Raw genomic sequence first — 22,879 nt, forward strand, 5'->3', positions numbered from 1 at the left:
TACTTCTATAGTAGTCACACCAACAGACTCAACTCTGATGATTTCATTTTTTTCCAGGGAAACCTTGGACTCCCGGGCTTGTCCAGGAGTTGAAATATCCCACACATGGATAAACACACCAGTTTCTCCAGAAACCAGGATGCTTTTATTTGGTCACTTGTCAGCCACACACATATATTGGTGGAAAGGAACATAAAACGTCCCTGAGTTTAGTGGAGATCCAAGACCACTGAGGTCCGTCTCCTCTGGTGATGGAATTTAATAAACTGAGCTCTGTCTTTCTCTTATACTCTCCTCCGTGGCTCTTGCCTTGTCTCTCTTTCCTGTCCCCAAAACTCTGTGCCAGGAAAGACTAGAACTTGTGTGCGGAATTGCTACGATGTAGCGGTTAAGAGTGTGGCTCTGGGGAGCCCGGGGTGGCACCGTTGGGTAAATGTCCCACTCTTGATCTCAGCTCAGGTCCTGATCTCACAGTTCCTGAGTTCGAGCTCCGCATCGAGTTCTGTGGCGATGGCCTGGGGGCCGCTTGGGATTCTGTCTCTCCTTCTCTCTGCCCCTCCCCTGCTTGTGTGCCCCTCCCCTGTCTCTCTTTCTCTCTCTCAAAACAAACTTAAACAGAAATTAAAAAAAAAAAGAATGTGGCTCTCTTGCTTGATGGCGTGGAGCTAATACTCTCCATCTGAATGGCTCTGGGGAAGTGACTTAACCTTTCTGTGCCTTGAGTTCTCATCTACAAAAGAGGGATCATAATGCTTCCTGTTTTGTGCCCCTGTGAAGTTTCGATAAGCTCAAGGCGCTGAAGGAGGTAGAAAAACACGAGTAAGATGTTCAGTAAATATGAACTGACATCCCCGGATCAAAATCTCCGTTTTCTTTAATTTGAAAGGATGACAAGTTGAAAGACGCTCATCATAGGTGATTGAGTAACAAGAGGTCACAAAACAATAAGTGTAATGTAATTTCATGTTGTAAAAATAGTATCTATATTTACACATGCAAAAGAGATACATAGAATTTCCTAGATTATGGGTTATTTATATCCTCCTTTGTGCTTTCTAATTTCTCTAAAATGAACATATATTCTGTGTAATAAACTACACTTTAAACACGCCTTGAGTACGCCTGTTTATATTTTGTTCTGTGCAGTGTTTAAATTAGTGAGTTACAACACAGAGACTGTGTATACATGCGAGAAGACCACCCTTTGATGTGGTCATTTTGATAGGGTTCAGGTTGTGGGGAGACAGCCAAATTAGATGGGTAATCTCAGAGAGCTTTAGAAATCGGAGGGGCGCCTGGGTGGCTCCTCTGGTTAAGCGTCTGACTTCGGCTCAGGTCCTGATCTCGAGGTGCGTGAGTTCGAGCCCCGCGTCGGGCTCTGGGTGGACAGCTCGGGGCCTGGAGCCCGCTTCGGATTCTGTGTCTCCCCCTGTCTCAGGCCCTCCCCATCCTCATGCTCTGTCTCTCTCTCTGTGTCTCTCAATAATAAATCACCGTTAGAAATTGGAAACTGAGGCGCAGAAACTGAAGCAATTAGCCCTGGTTGGGGGAACGGAAAGGTCACGCGCTGCAGCTCGAGACGTGAGTCATGAGGTGCCGTGCAGGTGAGTGAGTGACTACAGAAGCTGGCCCGAAAACAAGGGCCGTGAGGCAGTGCAGCAAAAACAAGGTCACACATGGCCCCGCTGAGGGGGGAACAGAGAGAAGTTGCCCGAGTTCCTGATGGCTCCCCAGGCTTCAGTACCCGCGCCCCGGGGATGGGGGTCATGTTTCACAGATGGCAAGCAATGCCCGTGGGTGGACACCCTCAAATCCTTTCCCCACTTTGTGAGCTAGCTGGAGTGAGTTTCTGTTTCTTGCCACCAGATGCCCCGGGAGTTTCCGCTGGCTGCTTACCAGGGAGCACCTGCACCCATCATGCAGCCATTATGCATCCACCCAAGCACCCATTATGATCAGCCACTCCTCCGATGTACCCGGTTGTTGATATTTGAAGGTTTTCGCCCCGTTTTCCAGTCGCAGAGTGAGGGAAAAGGGCCTCACCGGGTTAGCTCTAGGGCAGCTCTGGCTTCCGGCAGTTACCAAATAACCACTGGCCTCAACCCATCACCATAATCACAGCATCTGAAGACACTAGAGCATCTCATCAGGAAGCTCAGCCTTTCAGAAAGATGCAAAGTCAGGACATGACCCTCTGTGACAGGGTGCGAAGGCTCCAAGCAGTGAAATAATGAGACCAGGCCTGGTCCGTGTCATTTTACTTCATCTCCAACTGTCCGCATCAGGCTGTTGAAACAACCCAAGAAACCTAAGCCTACTGCACCGGGTGGTGGTGACTCCCTCCGATGTCGCTTAAAACCCTGGGGTTAGAAGATATATATATATTTTTTCTAAATACAGAGGAGGAAGTTTTCAGTTAATGATAGAACTGGACCTAGAATTTTGGTGTCTTAATTCCAAATTCACCATTTCAGCTACGCATAGGAAGGCCACCCACGTCCCCTTCCCTCCCGCACCCCCAGTGCGCCCTTGTGCCTTGAGGCCATGCTTATCTGGCACCATATTTCTTTCTCTCCCCAAAGATGCTCCATCCGTGGAGAGGTTCCGAACTGGAGCTTTGTGGGACTCCAGCCTTCTTCAGGGAGGAACAGGCAGAAGGATGCTGGAGGAGACACCGCTTTCCCACGGGACACCGTGTGCTAAGAGACTACGGAAGGACCCCCTGACAAGAGGTTTACAGAGCAGCCGTTGCTCAACTGGGGAAGCAGCTACGAGTGCAGGGTCTACAAGAGTGCACACATCTGTCCCGCGAGATGATGCCCTCTGCCCGTGGGCTGGTCCTACAAGCGTAAGTTGGGGATCATTGGTTCTTGTCTTGGTAGAGAAATGGATTCCGATTTAAACACAAAGCATTAGGCATGACACAACTTCATGTAATTCACAAACTGAAGAGTCGTAATTATGTGGACGGAGAAAGGCTGATGTTTGCCTCCATCCTCTTTATTTTGAAAAAGAGAGAGAACAGGGGCACCTGGGGCTCAGTCAGGTAAGCATCTGACTCTTGATTTTGGCTCAGGTCATGATCTCAAGGTTTGTGAGACAGAGCCCCACGTCGGGCTCTGTGATGACAGTGCAAAGCCTCCTTGGGATTCTCTCTCTCCCTCTCTCTCTGCCCCTCCCCTACTCACATTCTCTCCCTCTTTCTCTCAAAATAAATAAACAAACAAACAAAAAAAGAGAGAGAGAGAGATTGGGCCCCTGGGTGGCTCAGTCGGTTAAGCATCCAACTCTAGATTTTGGCACATGTCAGGATCTCATGGTTGGTGATTTCGAGCCCCACATTGGGCTCTGTGCTGACAGTATGGAACCTGCATGGGATTCTCTCTCTCTCTCTCTCTCTTTCTCTTTCTCTCTCTCTTTTTCTGTCTGTCTTCCCCCACTCATGCTCTCTCTCTCTTTCTCAAAATAATAAATGGATAAGTAAATAAATATTAAAAAAAGAGAATAAAGAGAATGAGAGATGCTTAAACGAAAACAGTAAATTTTTCTTCTACTTAAAAAATAGCTCCTTGTATAAGATGATCAATATGAAGATTCAATATTATTACTCCCTATGCATTAAAACGGGTTTCCCAAGCAGTACTGCTTGAAAGAAACTATTAGCTCCAATGGAAATGACTTCACATATGTAGAGAAAAGAATCCTCACGAATTTCTTAGCTCGTATACTTCTCTAGATGCCTAGATAACCTCATTCATGTGTTTAGTCATTCAACCAAAGCATATTGAATGCGAGCGTTGCAGCGGGCTTTGTACCAAGTCCAAAATAGCGGGGTTTCTTTCATTATGTAATAGAACAAGTCTGGGACGTCTCCGTGTGATAGGGCAACAGAGAACCAGACAAGTAGACAATCTGGGGAAAGAATAAAAACACCCAGGGATCCCGGCGAATGTCTTCATGCTGAAAAGGTTTGGGGAGATCTGGAAGTATCACAGGCAACTGCTGAGTGATTTTTCTTCTAACTGATCTTATCCAGAAGGGAAAAGGGGAACCTACCTTTAATGGGTGTCTGCGTGAAACAGTCACGGTATTGGATCACACACAGACACACACACACACACACACACACGCATGCACACTTCCATATGTGCAGATATTGATAACATGCATACATACCAGATGATACACAGTATGCATGGGTGTATCCATAATATAATATTTTGAAAGATGTAATAATTGAAAGTGTAATTAATTACATAGTTATTTAAAACGCACTTATTGCAAAAACTTGTGATGTAAGTATGACTTGCCTGTTTGAATAATGAGGAGTTGGAGATCAGAGTCACTAGTGTAAAGTCGTACATAAGAGGAGGAATGAGGATTTGTGCCAAAGTCTACTGAATTCCAGAATCCACTATTTTTTCCATGTATGTTGATATCCAGAGAATAAGTCAATTAGAAACCTTAAAACTCAAATTTTATTTTAATAGATGCCATCATTTCCTAGGCATGTGACCTTGAGAGGATTCCTTAAGCTCTCTGGGCTTCATCTGACCATTTGTAAGATGCGATCAAAGCAATCTCACGGACGAATGGGAAAAGAAGATGTGGTATACAGACACCATGGAATATTATTCGGCGACCAAAAAAAATAAAGTCTTGCCATTTGCAACAACGTGGATGGAACTAGAGTGTATTATGCTAAACAAAATAAGTCAATCAGAGAAAGATAAATATCATATGATATCCACTCATATGTGGAATTTAAGAAACAAAACAGATAAACATCAGGGGACTAGAAGGAAAAACAAAATGAGATAAAAACAGAGAGAGGCAAACCATAAGAGACTCTTAAGTACAGAGAATAAACTGAGAGTCGCTGGAGCGGAGATGGTGGGGGGGGGAGGGTTAAATGGGTGATGCATTAAGGAGGACACCTGTTGGGATTAGCACTGGGTGTCATATGTAAGTGATGAATCACTAAATTCTGCTCCTGAAACCAATAGTACACTGTATGTTAACTAAGTTGAATCCAAATTAGAAAAACAAAATGGTTGCTGAAAAACTCAATGAAATAAGTCAAAGTACGCAGTCAAGTGTACGAAGCAATATGCAAAATGGCGTTGTGAAAGTACGATGCAAAGGAAAGGACCCGCCATCGTATTTTTATGGTTGTGCAAGAACACCAAAGGCAATTACCTAAATGTAGCCAGTGGGGTGAACAAGATCAAAAAGAACAACAAAACGTTTTTTTATCGCAACTTAAAGAAAATACAAATGAGAAAGTTTTTTTTTTTTTTTTTTTTTGTTTAGAACAGTGGCATGTTGATAACTGTCGAAGCTGAGTGCTTGGGTACAAGGGATTCTTACTACTTTTATGGATAAAATTTCCATTTTAGCAAAAGTATAACAAATACTTTCTTGCTTGACTATTCAAGAGTGGATAGGTTGGTGGATTCGGTGGCCAGAATGCCTGGTTTGGAATCTTGTCTCTGACACTAACTGGCTGTGTGACCTCAAGCACATTACTTGACCACTCTGTGCCTCGATGGCCTCATCTATAGAATGAGGCTAGTATAGTACCTACATCATAGGCTTGTACAGAGAATTAACTAAGTTGATATTTGTTAAGTACTTAGTAAATTATGTGTAAGTACTTGGTAACATAAAAATCTTCTGGGTTCGGAATAACAGGGAAAGTGAGGCTCAGGTCAAGCAACCTACTCAGAGTCCCAGACTTAGGAAGGGTCTGCGCTTGGGTTTGATTCTGGGTCGGTCTGACTCCAAAAGCTTGGCTTCATGTGCCGCGCTGTCTCCCAGCAGGGACCTACTGTAATTCATCCAGGTCCGAATTTGGTAAATGATACTGTATTTACCCTGGTATTGAAGGGTGTGTCCGAGGTCTGGAAGGTTGCTGGGCAAGTCTGTTTGCACTAGGGGACCCCCTAGACTTTCTGGAAGGGCTTTGAAGGAGGTCAGAATTCCAAGGTGCTAGTCGAGTCCACTTCACTCTGCACAGATCCCATAAAAGCTACTCACGTCCATGATGCTTCCCCTGTTCCGGGCATTGTTCTAAGTGTTTTATGCATCGTGCATTGGGAGCGCAGATATTTATCTGGATTCCCTCAGATGGCCCATGAGCCCATCCTACACGTATGAAAAAGTGCTGATCTCACATGATGTCCGAAGGACAAATGAACACGGAAGAGGGTTACAGTTTGCCCTTGTTCCTTAAGGAAGACGTTTTAAAAGCTTAGCTGCTTTGATACAGAGGGAAGTACTCATAAAAAGAAGAACGAGGGCACATATATTATCCAAGGATCTTTCATCCTTCTGGTTTAACCAAAGTACATTTCCAGGGTTCAAAGCTCAATGGCCAAATGCCACATGCTATGACATTTTTTAAAAAGTTTATTTATTTTGAGAGAGAGAGAGAGTGAGTGTACAAGCAGAGGAGGAGCAGAGAGAGAGGGAGAGAGAGGATCCCAAGCAGGCTTTGCACTGGCAGCCCACAGCCCAACATGGGGCTCAAACCCACGAACTCAGAGAGCATGACCTGAGCTGAAACCAAGAGCAGGACGCTCGAGTGACCGAACCACCCAGGCGCCCCAGCCACACTGTGACGTTTTGATGAACGCGGTGGACTTGTGTGGAAGCCTCGATTTGGACTTTACGACCCTCTCCAATCTGGTGGCCCGTCCCCTGTGACCACGGGGAGGGTAAAAAATCCGAGCATCAGCACCGTGCTTCACATGCATACACCCCTTCCTTCACAAAAGAGACCCTTGGGCATTTTCCCATGTGATCTCCTCCACAATTCTGTGTGGGATCTATAGTAACCTCCCTTCCAAACACGGGAGAAACTGAAGTCAGGGAGCCGACGGGAGCTCATGACATGACATGAGTCAGGGAGCTCATGTTATCGCTGCATAACTGGTTAGTGGTGAGTCCAAGATAGGAGCCCAGGTCCTCTGTGCCATTGGGGACACTTGCGTTCTATCCTACTGTTGCTGATAAAACATTAACAAGCCTCTGCTAGAAAACTTTGCTGACTTTATCACAGAATACCATGGGGTGGGGGTTTATAAACAATTATTTCTTTCTGGAGGCTAGGAAGTCCAAGATCAAGGCACTGGCAGATTCGGTGACTAGTGAGGGACACTTTTCGGGTCGTAGCTGGTTGTCTTTTTGCTGTATCCTCACACAACAGAGGGGGCAAAGGAGACCCGTGTGGTCTTTTTTTTTTTTTTTTTTTTTTTTGCAAAGCACTAATCCCTTTCACAAGGGCTCAACCCTCATGTCCTCACCGCCTCCCAAAGGACCCCACCTCCTAATACCGTCACCTGGGGCATTAGGATCTCCTATATAAATCGGGGGAGGGAAGCACAGTCTACAGCATTGATGGTCATAGAAACAGCCACAGCATGATATTGAAACTATGAACTCACAAGGCAGTGCCCCCTAAAAGTTTAATTCACGAACTTATTTTAGAAACAGGAATCCTAGATCCTTAGGGGATTATACATAGCTTTTGCAAAGCTGCTCAGGGGTATGGTTTAAGAACAGATTTTTCCAGGTTTTGGGGCCACGCCGAAACACTGCCAAGCTGTATCATCTGAGAATTCTTGGGCTAGTCAAATATACGAGGGAGGGCCTGCTGATTTTTCGAGTCCGTTAAGATGACATTGCAAGAAGAAGTTAATAAGCATCTTTCATATACAGTGACATTTTGTGAGATTTATGTAAAAATAGTGACTATAAATGATTACGGGGAAGACAGCTTATTAGCGGAAAGGTTCCTTTTTTCATGTAATCACCAATGATTGTAACTTGGGGGGAAGCCAGCGTGGCATCTCCTAACCTTCCTTTGTCATTGAGCATCTCTCTCTGGGGGGGGCACCCACTGACTTTGTGAGGTCGCGAACGGCCAGCTGGGTCTCCATGTTACACACGACGATTTCTTCCTAGCAAGGAGCTCAAGAGGTGGACAGTCATCCACAGCTAAGATATATTCGGCGTTGGATTTTCTTTCCTTCCAAGAACAGCAGGCAGCTACGAGAATGTTCTGGAAAGAACCATAGAGGGAGGGAGCCCGGGGTGGGTTGCCGGAGAGGATAGGCGACTCTCACGTGGTAGGCTGGTGGATATTGACAGCCCCATGCTCCTGAGGGAGGTCTAACAAGTCTAGAGCCTGCCTCTGATCCCCAGACTTTGCCAACAGTGAGAATGTCGCTTCGAGGTCCGCTCCAGACTGCGCTCTGGGGCTTTCTTCTCCGGGTACTAATAACTAGGTGAGGGAGAGACACAACAACCAGTGTCTTCTCTCCCAGTGATCTTGTGGTTCGTTTCTCCCACCTAACCCATTCATTCCTCCCCCTCAACATACTCTTGGAATTACTGTATTTTTCTCTGCGTGTTTATGCTGATTACATATTTGTTGGTCTTGTCTCCTCTACACCCTCTTTAGAGGGTGGGGATGGGCCCCTTCTCCACTATCCATTATCTGGGGTGTTCTCCTTGCAGGCCTTGGTGCCCGGAGGGGGTGCGGTAAATGCATATTTACCAGCTGCTCAATTTCCACCCCCCCCAACCCGTGCCCTGGCTCCTGCCCTGGGAGCTGGTCTCCCCAAACCTTCGATGGAGTCTGGTCAAGGTAGTCTGGGTCAATGCCATTCACAGGTAATACGTTTCTCCTATGGCTGAAGCACGGGGAGAGGCTCTTGAAGAAAGTAGGACGTAATCGGTGCCTTGCAGAGCCTCTGCAGCCAGAGAATTAGTGCAACAGTTTGAAGCCTTGCTCTTGACACACTCTGGTGGGTCCGATTAGTCGTGAAAGGTGTACCAGTGATTTGTTGCTAATGAGAAAGTACTGAGTGGGGAGCGTTTATTTTTAAAAGCAAATTTGAGTGGATCCAGGCTTATTGTTATAATAACCCTTCATCATTTTTCCCGCCTTATTTATGAGTGTGAAACTTGTTTGTTTGTTTGTTTGTTTTCCTGAGGCACATGCCTCACATGTGACCAGCTGACCAGCTCTGACCCCACGCATGGAAGCTTATCTGAATGCAAGTCATTAGGGTAATGTTGTCACAGATACCGTCTAATTATTGGGAGAGGGAGGGAATTCTGATGGGGAAGGAAAGGGAGGGGGTGAAGTGTGGTAGAACAGATCCAAGTTGGGTCTTATAAGGCAGCCACAATTTGGGCAGATAGCTCTGGGGTGCAGGGGTCGCCCAGCGGTAAGATTTAGGCATGGTTGCCAAAGAGGGAAGTCTTGAAAGTGTTCGGGGTCCTATAAGTGGTCCAGCAGGGAAGATGGAGAGAAGGGTCTAGACTAAGTTGGCGAAAATCTTGAAGGGTTACCAATGGAAGACGGAGGTGTTTATGCTGCTGTATGTAGTGGAGTATCGTGCACGTTTTTCAAATCTGACACTTTAACATGTCTATTTCTGTGTGCCAGGCACATAGGCTAGTTCTTAAAACATCCTGGAAGGGTTTAGACATAATCTGCATAGTGGTTAAGAGTCCTGGCTCTAGAGCCAGTTAATCTGGGTTCCAAAACTGGCTCTGTCACTTATTAACTGTAGACCTGGTTCACCGTGCCTCAGTTTCTTCATCCGTAAAATGGGGATAAGAAACGTGTCTCTTTCACGGATTTGTTACTAAGCACTAAATGGATTAAAATGTAAGTGCTAAATATTGAGTGGGTTAAAATATGACTTAGCCTGGAATAAGCACTCAGAACCTGCCAGCTGCCCATAGGATTATTGTCATTATTACCTTCGCTGAGTAACTAGGTGGGTGTTCTCTGGTTATTTCCTGATGACCTGGGTGAAAATGGGACACATCTTAACGAATCAACCATATTTCTTGAGTGATCATTGTGATCCCTGTGTTATGTCCCCCTGTGCTCTGAGGGATATAGAGAAGGGAGCGGTTCACACAACCCTCAAGAACGTTCCAATCCAATGAGGGGAAAAAAAAAAAGACCAAGCATGGAAACGCTGATCAACAGCAAAGCAAAGCTGTGCCAGTGTTCTAGATAGCACAACCCTGTGCCAAACGGAGTATGTGGTGGCATGCTTCTCCAAGGGTTTGGAGGGGAGGTGATGGCATGTAGGTTGGAGTGCATTGGGCCATCTGAAAGGATTGAGCAACAATTTGACCAGGGGACTTTAGCTTGGGTAGGAATTAGGTATCTGGGGAATAGGAGGGGGTGCGTCTGATACCTTTCTGGGTGTTTATTTGCTGCTTTCACACTTTCAGTTATGCATTGGTTGGTGGGTTAAGGTGTTCTCTAAATTTTCTCAAGCTCCACGTGTCTATACTTCTTTATCTTTCGGGCATTTTCCCAGTCCCCACTGTGGGGCTCTGTATGCTTGTGCACTCAAGAAATGATCCTTCTGATCCTTCTCCACTTTTATAAATTGTAAATATGTCCATCGGGTTTATCTCTTAGAGGTCAATTAACTTGCATATACACGGGTGCCTGGGTGGCTCAGTTGGTTGAGCGTCCGACTTTGGCTCAGGTCACGATCTCCCTGTTTGTGAGTTCAATCCCCGCATCAGGCTCACTGCTGTCAGCACGGAGCCTGCTTTGGATCCTTTGTCCCACTTTCCCTCTGCGCCTCTTTCTCTCTCTTTCTCTCTCAAAAATAAAAATAGGCATTCAAAAAATCTGCACATACAGATCTTTGCATATGTTCTGGTTTTGAGAAACACTTTCTGTTCATCGGTCAGTGGCCACTGGTGAGCAAACCCCATTCACTCTGCCATCTGCTTTTTTTAAAAAAAATGCCTGAAAAGCTTTGGAAAAGAAACTCCACTGACTTGGCCAAAAGAGGGGGAGGAACGGGGGAACGGAGCCAAGAAGGGGATGCCACTCGCTCAGTTTTCTCAATAACAGAGAACAGGAAGCCAAATATAAGAGAAATGGAGCTGAGGAATACTTGAAATGAAATGTGATTGTCAACAAAACATTACATTCAATCTTTGCTATTTGTTGCTCATCAATGTTCTTATTTGTACTCGTTCTAATTTCCTCTGAAGGGGACAAACGACACGGAGGGAGGGACTGTCCAGCATGTGAGACAGGTGGCCTTAAGCGTGTGTAAATGTCTGCTAGGAGCCTAGGCCAGTAGAAGCAGGGGGAGCAGAGTACAGACAAGGACAGAGAGGGTCATCAAGATGGCAGCCGACAGCAATGGGAAGGAAGCATATGCAGAAGATGCCATGAGCAAGCATCTCTGGGGATTCATTCCACAGTGCTGAGTGTTTCAGTGACCAAAGGCCCCCGGCAGAGAAAAAACATTAAGATATTTGGGAGAGGGACGCCTGGGTGGCTCAATCGGTTACGCATCTGACTCTTGATCTCAGTTCAGGTCATGATCTCATGGTTCATGAATCTGAGCCCCGAGTCTGTGTCTGTGCTGAATGCAGAGCATGGTTGGAATTCTCTCTCTCCCTCTCTCTCTCTCTCTCTCCCCCTCCCTCCTCTCTGTCTCTAAAAATAAGTAAACACACAAAAAAAGACATTTTTGGGAAATAGAAGTTAGTGGTTCAAGAATCAGGGGAATGAGTGGGAGAGAGCTTTGAATAAAGCAGATTGCCCTCCATAATTTGGGTGGGCCTCATCTAATCAGTTGAAGGCCTGAATAGAACCAAAGGCTGACCTTCCCGGAGCAAGAGGGAACTCTGCCAGCAGATGGACTTTGGACTTCATCTGCAACCTTGGCTCTTCCCGGTTCACCAGCAGACTGCTTTAGGACTTGAACTGGACTCTCCAAGCCTCCACAAGTCTGTAAGCCAATTCTTTAAAATAAATCAGTCTCTGGGCACCTGGGCAGCTCAGTTGGTTAAGTGTCTGACTCTTGATTTCCAACTCAGATCATGATCTCACGGTTCATGATTTCGAGTCCTTTATTGGGCTCTGCACTGACAGCACAGGGCCTGCTTGGGATTCTCTCTCCCTCTCTCCCTGCCCCTCCCCTGCTCATACTTTCTCTCTTTCTCTCAAAATAAATAAATAAACTTTAAAATGTATACACACATACGCCTTAGGACCCAGGGCAGGGCTTTTGCAAGCCTAAAACTTGAATCACTGCCTTCTGGTCGGTGTGAAGTTTCTAATGGAACCTTACAGGAGACCTCACAGAGGCTCAAGTAACCGGGCTCACTGCCTCACTGGGCTGTGCTGTACAAAACGCAGCTGGCTTTCAAGGCTGAGAAAACACAGCCTCGGGTCCTTGCCAGCTTGGGCTGGCTGGAATTGGGGCGACCCGATCCTTCTGAGCCCTTCCGTTTCAGTGGAAGGAGAGGTGATGATTCTTTCCATCGCAGGTGCCTGGAGGTTCAGCTGGGGAGTCCATTATCCTATCCACAGCCTGCCCAAGAGGTTCTCTGCTTTCCTGTTCCTTCTCAGCATTTCCTGGCAGCAGACCCCCCCTTAGTCCAGCCCATCTGGGTTTATACCGGGGACCTGGACAGTGCAGGGGGCAAGGAAGTGAATTCAGGGCCTGTGACATAGGAGAGGGGCCAGTGGATTGAGGAACGGCACGACCCTCTCCTATTAATCCCACCCCCTGCTTAGGACGGAGAAGTAGAAGGTCTACAACCAGGAGGCAATTTTCTCACAATTCCTTTTCTGTCTTTTGGCAGCTTGAGTGGCAGGACTATAAAACCAGAGCAAGGTTTTCCAGTTGCTTTGGGCAACACAGTGAGTCCCCACTGTCACATGCCTGAATTCTCCACTTCTCGAATTTACGGTCAGCTGCTCGACAGCCAGAAGCTAAGAAAGGTGGGGGAGCGTAAAAACCCACCACCCAGCTGGCTTCGGGCTCCTTTGAACGTTGGAAAAAGAAAGGAGGAAGGGAAGCATCGTTTCCTCTTCTTCTTCTTCTTCTGTGGTTTTCTTTCAAGGGAATCAGTGATGTAACTGCCGATAAATGCGAACGATCTTTTAAATATTCAGCACACCCAAAGTTATACACCCCAAGGAGTGTTTACACATATCGAGCCCTATCGATGTAGCCATCTTGACCACATGCGTGTTCTAAATCTTTGCTGCAGTGTTGGTCTCTTCTGCAGGCGAGTCCTTGGCCTCAGAAGCCCAGGCTTTCATCCCAGAGGAAGCAGATTAAAATGAATCGTATTGCGTACATCAATAACCGTAAATGGGCTACACATCAAGATTTAAAAAAATATGGCTGGATTACAGAGTAAAACACAACTATAAGCTGAGAAAAGAGATATGCTTAAAACAAAGGGACTCATAGAGATTGACCGTAAAGAATGGGAGAAGGCATGCCAGGCAAATATAAGTTAAAAGAAAATGTGAATCTTCACTTAGTGTCAGACAATATTGAAGCCAAGGCAAAGAGCATTAAAGGAAACAAAGAAGGGTACGTTACATTTTTAAAGAGAACCACATTTATGATGCAACAAATATGTTCCACGGTCCATGGGGCCAGGAAGATTCTTTTTCTTTCTGTTTTCCTTTTTCATCCGGTGGAAAAAAAATAGTGTTTATTTTTTTTGAAGATTTTATTTTTAAGTAATCTCTACATCCAACGTGGGGCTTGAACTCACAGCCCCAAGATCAAGTGTCACATGCTCTACCTACCAGCTGAGCCAGCCAGCACCCCCCACCCCCCGCAACCAAATTAGTGCTTATTGAAGTATTTTAAAAATCAGGTGATTTCAAATTAAAAGAACACTCCTTATTTCCAGTTTGTCTTGTAAAATCAGAAAATCCAGCAATACTGGGCCTGAATGTTTACGTCACATCTGTTAGCCAGGCAGGAGTTGGCAAGCTATATCCCACAGACCAAGTCCAGCCCAGCCCTCAAAGAAATCCACACCAAAGACATTTATGCCAAGACACATACTATAAGGCCAGTATAGGAAAATCAATTATATTTCCATGTAGTACCAACAGATAATTAGAAAATACATTTTTTCAAGATAATATTTTTATGTTGGCATCAAAAACGTAAAAAAAATAGGAATGTGTCTAACCAAGATGTTAATATCTTCACATAGAAAACTACAAAAACTCTGTTGTATTAGTTTCCTAGGGCTCGCATTACAGATGACCAAAAACCGGGTGGCCTAGAACACATTATGCTTGTTAAGAAACAAAATGTAGTCCCCTGCATGCAGACTCTTTCAGCCTGGGTTCCACGAAAGCATTAATCCCTACAGAAAATGCTCTCAGTACAGATTTACGACCATGCTAGATGCAAAGGAGAAAAGTTAATTCATCACCTCCAGCAGATGCTTCCGGGTATCAGGGCTTAATTCCCTGCGGGATACCTGGTTGAGAAGGGTTATACGGTGGGAAGTCGAGAAGAGGGTGGACATCCTACCCCGTCCCCCAGCCTGGCCTTTGACCCGACCAGCATGACGGTGATTTATTTCCAGGTACTAGAGAGTGAGTTCTCAACACCCAAGAAGCATTCGTGCCCCAAGGCAGAGTTGTGTACTTAAGAGATTCTTTTTGTCTCTCTTCTTTCTCCTAAGAGACTCTTTGAGACGTTGGCTCTGCTTGGATTTCCTTTTCTCCATCCGATAGCACTCACTTCTGCCACGGGATAATGTTTTCTATTTAGGAATCACAATTGAAGAAGTGTTAAGCCACTTAGGCTTCCAGGAACTGTTGTTCGAAAACTTCAGATGAAGGCGAAGCTACAAAGAGAATCACAAGTGGGCTAAGTGTTTGCAGAGTAGATGTCCGTAGCAGATTGCTCGCGTCTGGGCATTTATGGACTTATGCAAGGATGAATAGTCCCTTTTCGTTCACCCCACTCTTCCTTAGTCCCATTGCTTAGGTCAGCAATGGACGATGTAATTGGGGAGCAGCCTAGAGACTAAATCTACTCTTACCATATGTTCTGCATGGCTCTAAAACACTAAGAGGTTTTAATCACAGTATAACCTAGTGGTAACTGGTTATACGAGACCCACACAGTGGGGTCTTGGTATAGATTGGCTCTGTGATGAACGCGAGCAGACCAGCACAGTACAAGAGACCAGAAGAAGGAGGCCAGGCTGCTGGACACACGGAAGGAGGGTCTCCTTTCTCTGGAGGGTGACCCAGTGAGATATAAGACTCCTTCAGTATTAATAGTCTGTAGGTATGCATGACAGAGAATGTCCTAGATCTTCATCACCTAAAAAAAGAAGATAAGCCGTCATTTCCATGGAGTTCTGGACTGTGTTAACGTTAAAGCATCCCACAAATGTCAGTCAGTGTTATGCAGATTGGGTACCTACCCATCTGTGTTCCTCTGCTAATGCCTAGTGAAGATCCTAACTCACTTCTAAGAGGCTTATGTACCCACAAGGCTCTGGACATTAAATATATAATAGTGGGTTGGCTGTGATTCATTCCCATGACGATCCTTTTAATTGGTCGGCCAAGATCTATGTGTGGAATGGGGATAATGTTTCAGAAAGAGCCTTATGCTGATGCAGGCTCGGCATGAAGGAAGGCAGGTGCTTGTTTCTGGCAGTTGTAGGAGGCATGAATCCAGAATGGATTTGCATCTTATCTTTGTGCGTATCATTTAATGTTTATTGAGACCTTCCTAGGTTCTGGGGAATATGGAAACAAATATAAGCTGAGCCCCGGCTTCTCGCCGGTCAGTCAGTGTTAAGGCTCTATTTCTAAGTCACATCTACGATTTTTCTTTTTTCTCTTGTTAAAAGATTTTATATTCAAGTAATCTCTGTGCCCAACGTGGGGCTCGAACCTACAACCCCGAGATCAAGAGTTGCACACTCCACTGGCTAAGCCAGCCAGGCGCCCTTAAATGCCGGGTTTTTACACTATAGAACCTTGACTGTGAATTTCTATTTTCAGGAGAAAAGAGAAGGCAGATTCTCTTCCGTGATACACCCTCATTTGTTCTCTGTATCATCTTCATTTGCCCATGTAGGACATACAACTCAAGGGTGCTTCACTCTGGAGCCCTGGAAGTGATCTTCAGGAGATGATCAGATGATCTTCAGAGGGTGTAGCTTGAGTGGGGGTGTATGAGAGTGTTAACAACGGTAATAGGAGTGTCTCTTTTGGAGTCAGCAGGACGCCGAGGGCTCTGATTGCTGGGACCTCCCAGACAAGCCAAGAGGGCCACACCAGGAAGGTAGTCTAAGTCAATTTGGGAGGAACAGAAGGTTTCTGATCTTTTCTATTCTGCCTCTGTCTCGAACCCCCGACCCTCCTGTGTTCTGGCAGAAGATTGTACCAGCCCGAGAGGTGAGACCAAGAACCACTGTAAACCCACTTAGACCATAATTTACTTTCAGAATCGGTTGATGGCATCAGTCCATGCTTCAGGAATTGTGAGGGAAGGTGTCTCAACCAGAAAACCCCTAAAGGTGCTAAGATCGTACTCATTCAACCAGCCCATAACACCCTTGTGTTGAAGGGCAATCGAAGAAGTGTTGGAATTATATTTTTTTCCTTTTCCTCTTCAGGGTTTTAAAGACTGGACTTACCCAGATAGAGTTTTGTTGTGTTTTTTTCTTCTGTTTTTTTTTTTTTTTAATGTTTTTATGTTTTTTGGTTTTGTTTTTAGAAATGGAGAGAGACCAAAAACTTACTATGTGACCTTGTATAAATTGCTTAATCCCACTAAGCTTCTGTAAAGTTTTCTCAGTTTTGAGGACAATAATGGTAGCTTCCCGAAGAGTTTTTGAAAGGGTTTTATGAGAAAGTCTATGTAAGGCCTAGAACGTAGCAAAAATGTGAACGGGGTGTCTGCGTGGCTCAGTCAGTTCAGCGTCTGACTTCGGCTCAGGTCATGATCTCAGTCTGTGGGCTCGAGCCCCACGTCAGGCTCTGTGCTGACAGCTCGGAGCCTGGAGCCTGCTTCGGATTCTGTGTCTCCCTCTCTCTCTGTCCCTCCCCTGCTCGCACTCTGTTTCTTTCTCTCTCAAAAATAAGTAAACACTGAAGGAAAGTTTTTTTAAAAAGTGATCAATGCTGAACTCTTATGAGGGTTTCTTTTCAAAGAGAATCTTTATCAATTGATTGTGATTCTTTGATCCTGCACCCTTCACCCTGTTTAAAACATCTTATTGACTAGATTTCAATTTCAAACCTTTTAATCTCCTTTAAGGGCAGTTGAGTATAAAACATGGTTACAAGGGCACCTGGGTGGCTCAGTCCGTTGAGCAACCGACTTCGGCTCAGGTCACGATCTCATGGTTCGTGGGTTTGAGCCCCACGTGGGGCTCTGTGCTGACAGCTCAGAGCCTGGAGCCTGCTTCGGATTCTTTATCTCCTTCTCTCTCTCTGCCCCTCCCCCACTCATTCTCTCTCTCTCTCTCTCTCTCTCTCTCTCTCAAAACATAAACACTAAAAGAAAAAAAAAAACCATGGTTAGAAAACTAAACTAGGATCTCTTCTGCACGAGTGCCATGTTCCGATAAACCAATCCAAACTGGACTGCTCCCCAATCAGGATGATGAGCCAAGAGCTTGGGAATCCTGGCAAGAGATCTGTCCCTGGGTTGCTGCCGGTGGTATAAATAGCTGTGAATCTCCAGGTGATTTGCTAAGGGACCACACCCTCGAGGAGGAAGGTGCGGGGTTTCTCTGCTAAGGGAAAGTAATCCAAAGAGGACATCGTACTCTCTCTTCACTGTGGGGAGAGCGCCAGGCGTGTTCCATGGACAGCAAGAGCCCGTGAAAGCAAGGCTCACCCTTTGCGTCCTTGGAATGGCTGGAGAATCTGCCCAGGAGCTTTACAGATGGCGATTCCCAGAAGGTCTCTGCAATGTCCTCGGGGAGTGGCTGTCGGGTGACTGATGAGGTAGGGTTCCACAGCTGGACGGAGCCATCGTCCCCTCCCAGGGAAGCTCAGAGACTTGCACGTGACCCCTCGGAGAGGGAGCGGTGACTCGAAGATAAGCCACTAGACAACAGGCACTAGAAGAATGATTCTCTCCCACTGGCCTTTCAAAGATACTTGCGATGGATCTCAATCTCATCCTCTTAACACAGCGTTTGGAGTTTTTCTTTTTTGGTCAATGCCTACGATTATTATGAATGCTGGGAGACTGGCAGAGAACAAATGATCTTCTGGGATGCACGGTGTTGAGAATGGCTTCATGGCAGAGAATGGACGTGGGGTGACAACTCAGAAGTTGGCCGTGGGTTTTTTTTTTTTTTTCTGTCCTGGTTGGGGGTGGGGGCGAGAAGACGATGAGACGATGAATAGTAAATGCTATTTTTATTGAGAGCTTACTATCTGCTAGGTATTTCCCGACGTGTATTGGACGCATTATCTCAGTTAATCCTCACGACAAGTTACAGACAAGGGCTGTGATTACTCCCATTTTGTGGATGAGGAAAACAAAATTTAAGGAGGTCAAGTAAATTGTTCCTGGTCACAGAGCTGGCATATGGTAGAATGGGATCTTGAACAGGGTCTGGTCCTGGAGGCTGTACTCTTAAGCACTAAGCTAAAATAATGTGACTTTCAACCTGACGTAGAGAAATATTGGCTGAAGCATGTTTCTTCAGGGACAGCACCTACGTCTTTGAAGAACGTCCTTGACTCTGAGTACCTGGCTGTTGGGCTGCACTTGATAACTGATAAATGTTTATCAGCGGAACTGACTGAATCGTTGAGTTCCATATGACAGCTTCTGAAAGCTAGACCTGCATTCTTGCAAACCAACAGAAATCATGAACCTCTCTCAAGATGGGGATCCGATTCAATTAAAAAACATGATTTATTTATTTCTGGCAAGATGTTGAAGTTAGAAGCACTGCCCTTCTCTCCATCCATTTGCCATAAATTATTAACTTGTTTGAGCACGGGGCCTGATGTGAATGTGGATGGTGTTGTGTGACTGCGGCTTAAAAATATGTGTGCAAACATGGAAGTGTTCTCCACAAGATTTGACGTAACTATGTAAGGAGAAAGGATTGCTAGCTGCCGACGCAACGTCAAGGGAATCTGTTTAATGTGGGTTGTCATATTCGGGCAGTTATCGAGCCCAGAAGTGGATTGGGACAGAACTCTGACCTTTATCTATAATTGTGCAAACATCAGAGGGTCCTGATCAAGAGGAAAGCGTGTTTCTCCCAGGGGTGTGCTGGTCAACGTCTAACGGAGAGCTCTCTTGAAAGTGAAAATAGCCCTAGCTGGTCGCATTGGCCAGTTTGTGTGATGTAATAGTCTGTGATAGATTTTAATTCCTCTGTAGATGGAACTGAAAAGAGAGATATACAATCGTCTCTCTTGAGATGATTTCAATGGGCTCCAACATATCGCTTATTCCTCTAGAACCTCCACCCTGGTCCATGTGGGAGTCCCCCCTCACCATCTTGCGTACAGACGGCTGCGGGGCTGGTCCCATGATTGTGGCTCTTGTCTACTGAACATTCCAACTTCACAGGCCAGATGCTTAGCATTAGGCTCCCGATTCACAGGCTTGTGATGTTTTGCCGTGGACAGGGTAGCAGCTGGAAAGTCCGTGAGAGCCCAGACGGCCCAACAAAGACTTTTCAGATAAACTGTCACGGGGATGGTGGGAGCAAACTATGCTCAGTCCTCCTGGTCGTCTCCCCACCGTAAGAATGAACAGCTCACTATGCACTGAAGGTGGGGGAAGGAGCCACGTCCACCATCAGACGCAGGCTGAGTCGGGAGGGCGACGGGTTGCCTAGATGAACTCTGTGGGCAGCGTCTGTCCTCTCCCATCCTTGAATCCCCAGAATCCTTGGCCTAGAAGTTTCAGTTTAGTTTAGTAAAGCATTAGGCGCTCGACCCGCCAGGGTGAATGACTCCTGGACCTTGTGCCGAGGAGCAGGGCATCACGACTCTGTGCCACACGCACCGGTGAATGGAGATCTATCTATCCCTGGTGCTAAGGGCTCAGAGAGGAGCTTACCTAGGAGCTGTCTAGAGTGGTAGTCAGGGAGGGCTTCCCGGAAGAGGCAGGCCAAAGTGAACTCTTTAAGAGATGAGTTTCTTCCTCCATAGCTCAGCTGGATAGAACTCAAGTCATTCAAGTTAATTGGATTCTCACCTCTTAAAATCTTCACAAAGGAGTCTCTTTCATCTGCTTTGGACCCCGAGCTTCAGAAAGGAAGAAGTATTTGGGTAGGATCGTCTCTAGACGCAGGTTCTAATCGTCCTGTGGATATAATGGGTTTTTGTTGGGGGGTGGGGTAGAGTTGGGGAATTTATTCATTGTTAAAGGAATATATCTGATCAAAAGAAATCCAGTTTCTACCAGAAAAGGGGCTGAGGGCTGATCCTATGAGGTCCCCCGGCCTTTCAGGCTTAACAGGTGTAATTGTTTGAAGAACTAAGAGTATTATCGTCGTATGAATGTTGTCTCCACGAGCCCCGAAGCGAAGACAGGTCTTCTCAAGGCTCGTGGAGAAGCCAGAACGAAACGTCCAGCATGGGACGGCCATGCTGCCCAGCAGATGTATCCCTCTAAGTCAGCATGTTTTTCTGAGATGAGCCGGGAGACTTCCACAGAGTTTGCAAACTCACACACACGCATGGCTGTGAGGTCTCTGGCTACCAAAACACGTCCACGTAAGCACGTGCCCCGTCCCAGCTCCTAGGACTAGGAAGATTAGCAGGGACAGTGTCACAACCCTGGATCTGGTACAAAGCTGCCCACTCTTTTGGACAAATCAAAGGGATGAAGGGTGTGTTCTTAGGGAGAGTTAGACTTTTATCACTGCAGAAAAAAGGATGACTTCCCTGGGGTTGTGGCTTTGGTTTGGGATGACACGAAGAACTGAGCAGTTTGTTTGTTTATTTATCTATTTGTTTATTATTTATTTATCTTTAATGTTTATTTATACTTTTGAGAGAGATAGAGCATGAGCAGAAGAGGGGCAGAGAGAGAGAGAGAGAGAGAGGAAGACACAGAGTCCGAAGCAGGCTCTAGGCTCTGAGCTGTCAGCACAGAGCCCGATGTGGGGCTCAAACTCCCGAGCTGCGAGATCATGACCTGAGCCGAAGTCAGATGCTCAATGGACTGAGCCACCCAGGCGTCCCAGAACTGAGCCGTTTTTTAGGAATCGCCTTGTTCTCAATTTGTCTTTCAACTTGTCTCGCAAGAGACTGAAGGTGGCCTAAATACACAGCCCAAAGACTAGGAAAGGGAGGTCCCCAGTGATGCCAACAGAATGGCCTTGAGTAGAGATGCCTACAGAATGGCCTTGAGTAGAGATGCCTGTGCTGTTTGAAAGGATGGGATGGGTCCATCGGAAGTAGGAGAGAGTACTGTTTAATCGACCCTATTCCATAATCTCAGTCTTGGAAAACTGCCACCGGCCTTGGCTTTTATCAACCATCGAGATGCCCTAGGAGACCCCAAAAATTCAACCAACTCTGAGAAAACAAGTTCTGTGAACTTTAGAACGCCTCTCAGTTGAGAGGCATTGCCCTACACTCCCAGCTCTATGCTGCCAAGAGATGATAATTGTTTTCAGCATTTCCAAAAGGCCATTCCAGGGAATATTATTCCAGCAATTATGGAAGGGCGCAGCGAAAAGAAAAGTCACCTATGTTCATGCAAGTGTGGAAAATACATAGTTAAATAGAGTGAAGCAGTTTATTTTCTACAGGCTTTTTCAGGGCTTCTCAAAATCTGCTATCCTGAATTGTGCATCTCTAAGAGGGAGACCGTGTGTATATTTTAAAAGTCAGGCTCTAAGGCAAAAGGTAGGCGATGCTTCCATTTTGGGGTTATATCAGTAACACACCATCATTGACACATTGTTTCAAGCTGCACAAACACAGGCATGGATTTGTGTACTTAGGTGACTGTGTATAAATAAGAAGCAAACATATCCCATGTGTAGGAGGAAAGGATTAGTGGGGGGCGGGGGTGGGGAGGAGAGTTAGAAGCCAGCCACCCCTGATGGAAGGTCAATTGTCCCTGATTCTTTCAAAAATTTTTTTTAATGTTTATTTATCTTTTGAGAGAGAGAGAGAGAGAGAGAGAGAGAGAGAGAGAGAGAGGCAGTGTGTGAGCAGGGAAGGGGCAGAGAGAGAGGGAGACACAGAATCCGAAGCAGGCTCCAGGCTCTGAGCTGTCAGCACAGAGCCTGACGCAGGGCTCGAACTCACGGATGGTGAAATCATGACCTGAGCCAAAGTTGGACGCTTAACCGACCGAGCCACCCAGGTGCCCCAATTGTCCCTGATTCGAATTCTGAATTCCTGGGTGACCCCTGCAGGATCAGTGCACATATCCAGTTCTGTTTCCACACAGACACGAAGCAGAAATTTCAGTAAAGTCATCTCAGACTTTTCTTACAAAATATCGTAAGGATTAAGCAAGCCTATGCTGTGAAAATGTTTTGAGCTCTGCGGTCAAGTACACGACCTAATGACAGGGTATCCGGCCCTGACCACCAGCAGGGTTAACCGAGGGGTTTGCAGGACAGGCACAGAGTACTCGGGCAGGACAGGGGAGGGCTGACACCCGGGGATGATCGGGAAGAGTCATGCCCTGTGTGCACACCCAGGTAGATAGGCATGCTGCGCCCTTGGGGGACAGTGGCTTATGTCCCCAGAGGAGAGGACAATCCCAAAGACTTGAAAAGACAGAAAACCTAGAACAATAAGCAGGTGGCCTCTCTTCTGTGGCAGGTGGTCACAGCCAGCCGACCTTCAGCCAATGCATTAGCCCTGGGGTCTTCCTGTTCACTGGTCCTGGGGGTGGGGGGCGGTTATGGGACTTGCCCAAGGGGTTATTTTCATAGAGCCGGCTAAACACTCCCAAAGGACCAGACTTCCAGGAAAGGGCTCATCTAAAAAGTTTATTTATTTCTTTTTCCAGTTGGTGGTGACGGCAAGCCTGTGAACACTGGGCACGTAGGCAGTATCCTT

The 22,879-nt window shown here is 46.1% G+C and overlaps 1 long non-coding RNA gene across 1 annotated transcript in view; it reads left to right on the forward strand.

The window, feature by feature from the left end:
- Window positions 1-277: 277 nt before the first annotated feature.
- The window catches only part of LOC113596064 (uncharacterized), a 34,330-nt gene continuing 11,728 nt past the window's right edge, over window positions 278-22,879 (forward strand). The window contains exons 1-2 of the long non-coding RNA XR_008294137.1: window positions 278-1,604; window positions 2,583-2,848. This is a non-coding gene — a long non-coding RNA (uncharacterized LOC113596064). The remainder of the gene's footprint in view (window positions 1,605-2,582; window positions 2,849-22,879) is intronic.

This window comes from Acinonyx jubatus, chromosome E1, assembly GCF_027475565.1.
Source record: "Acinonyx jubatus isolate Ajub_Pintada_27869175 chromosome E1, VMU_Ajub_asm_v1.0, whole genome shotgun sequence".
Taxonomy (NCBI): Eukaryota; Metazoa; Chordata; class Mammalia; order Carnivora; family Felidae; genus Acinonyx; species Acinonyx jubatus.